A 2,800-nucleotide genomic window follows, 5' to 3' on the forward strand; every position below is an offset into this window, starting at 1 on the left:
CAGACCACCTCCATCTGCTGTCAATCAAAACAGAACATTGGCCATTTAGTTTAAAAAAGAAAAAAAGCGCAATATGCTTGTGCACATATACCAGTTACTTTATGTACAATAAAGAAATGGGGACAGGGAAATGAAAGAATAGAGAAAACTATACTGTAGTAGCCAGGATGTGGTGGGACCAAATTGCGGCTAATTGAGAATGTATTCTTGGTCTGTAACAAAATTCTGGAGTAAAGTAGCAGGTTCCCTTTTTAGTAGATACCTCCTGTCTGCTGCTGGAACACATCAGTTGTATCTTCATCCTCCATTTCCAACTGTGCAGGTGTGTCTGTTTCATTGAATGGCTGCCCATCAAACCGGAATCTGATCTGCCTCATTGACCAAACCCTGCCTTTCACAATAGGCTTTCATTAGTTTACTAAGTGGTGTATGCCTCTTCATCTTAAGCTGCACCACAGAGCCATCCTGCCCTGCCACCTTCAAATTAATATGGTTGTTGTTCTCGATCTTGACTCCTTCCTTGGGTTTCTTGTCGGTGATGGCGAACGCCGGAGTCTCCTCAGCGGCCACTTCACAAAAGAGGCACCAGGTCTGCACTGAAGGAACCTTCTTAGAACTACTTCTTTGAGTTTGTATCTGATGGGTCAGAATTAGAGGCAGTGTAATAGATAGGGGCATGATGGATTCAGGAAAACAGCATACTAGTTCATAGAGTTTCCCTGAGTGTATTCTCTAGGCAGGATATGTCTTTGTGCAGATCAGGTAATCTTTTGGATTTTGGTCTTTCAATCTATAAATTGGTGGAAAATAGTTTGTGAGAACTGAGATAATATAAAATACCATACAAAAATGTGTCACAAATATAATGTACCAACTATAAATAAGATATAAGTTTTAATGTGATAACCCTGTTAGTTCACTAAACTATATAGAACAGAAGTTGATAGATTATTTTGTAAAGGACAGAGAATTAATGTCTTAGATTTTGCTAGGCAGAGCATTTCTGCAACAATGATTCAACTCTGTCATTCTAGAATGAGCGCATAAATAGGTAAGATTTTATTGCAATGACATTTTATTTGTAAACATAGTGTGTGAGCAATATTCGTCTTCATATTGCAGTTGGTAGAACCTTGACGTTGAAGATGATAACAGCATCTCAGGCCAGTAATGCTTCCTAAACACCTGTATTGTCAGCAATGCTTCCTATACGCCTGTATTGTCAGCAATCAATAGTCTTCCTCAGTTTTTATAAACACTGTGACATGTACATAGGCACAGCCACCCTCACTTCACAGATAAAGCTGAGGCTCTGGGGAGGTAATGTGGTCTTAATGATAGTAAGAGCTGAAGGCAGAATTTGAACCTAGCAGTCTAACTCTAGATCCTGTGTTCTTTTCTTATAGCCTCTTATTCTTTAACTATTATTGGTAAATGGATAAATACAGCTTGCTGAGTTCATTCACTATTTACTCAATAAATAGTGTGTGTGTGTGTGTGTGTGTGTGTGTGTGTGTGTGTGTGCATTTAGGGTTGACTGGGACTAGGGCACCGATTGGGTATAGCCTGTGTTATTAAGTACTTTTGTTTTCCACATCTAAAATAACACATATTCACTAAAATCTTCTAAACTGAAACTCCATAGTTTAGGAGCTAGAACCCCAGGGTCCTGAGTTTTACTTTTTGTGGAATTCAAGGGTGAGGGCCCTATGTCTTATGTGTAAGCCTTCTGGCTCTTACACTGTCATTTTTACAGTATATCATGTTTTTCATTAATTAGGAAAATAGATGAACAATATTCTATTGCCACCCCTTCCCTGCATCCTTTCCTAACAGAATCTTATTCCTAACAGAATGCTTATCTTGTTCCTGTCCTTGCAAATCAGTAGTTAACACTGTGTGATGTTCCAACTCGACTCTCCAGCCAGAGTTAGGAAGTCACTGTACTCAGTTCCCAGTTCCCACTGCCAAGAGTTAGGCATCTTAGAAACCTTAGGAACTGCCCATGGACTCCAAACTGAAGAGGATTAGTGTGGGCCATAGGACCCAGCCATGATAAGCTCAATAGAGGTCTGAGTCTCAGTGGTTTACTGATGGGGGAAGCTTTGTTAAACAATTATCTTTAAGAAGTGGAACCTAGTTAAAGTGTGGCTACCTGGAGCTCAGGAAGAAAAACTGAGACAGACCAGGTGCTCGCTTTCTTTGGGTGATTCCCGTGGGACACAACGGAGCTTGGACTTCCCATTCCTGTGGCGTGAGTTTCCCCTTATAGTAAGTAAAAATGTAATTGTTTATCTTTAAGCTGGCTTGGTTATTTCCTGAGTCGAGTTAACTTATACAGTTTACTCTAAGAAAATACCTGGTTTCAAGAAAGACCACAAGCTGAGACCACCCAGACATCACCCAGGAGCAGACCATCCAAAGGAAATTCCTAATGTTCCAACATTTGTAGACTGGATCACCTGCCAGCACACACCCATCACTTTCCACCAGGACACCACTAGACAAATGTCAGCCAATTAGGGGTCCTGAACCTTAGAAATCTCTCATCCCCACCTTTGCTACTATAAAAACCCAACTCTAACTGAGTTTGGGGATCTCTGATCACTCCAGTATGTTGGACACATGAAGAGTCTGAGTTTGCAAACTTGTGTAAGAATAAAGGCTCTTTGATTTTATGTACAGGATTTGGTCTCCTAGTTGGTTTTTGGAGGGACTCCGTGATCTGGGCATAACATGGCCAGTGTTACTTACTCTGATTAGCTTACTTGACCTCAGATAGATCTTGAGTTCTTTCAAT

General features: G+C 40.6%; 1 pseudogene; it reads right to left on the reverse strand.

Annotated features, from left to right (window-relative positions):
- Positions 1-251: 251 nt before the first annotated feature.
- On the reverse strand, positions 252-678 carry LOC121452166 (annotated as a pseudogene).
- Positions 679-2,800: the final 2,122 nt, after the last annotated feature.

This window comes from Microtus oregoni, unplaced genomic scaffold (assembly GCF_018167655.1).
Source record: "Microtus oregoni isolate MIOR12 unplaced genomic scaffold, Mior012 000009F_ref0000495, whole genome shotgun sequence".
Classification (NCBI taxonomy): domain Eukaryota; kingdom Metazoa; phylum Chordata; class Mammalia; order Rodentia; family Cricetidae; genus Microtus; species Microtus oregoni.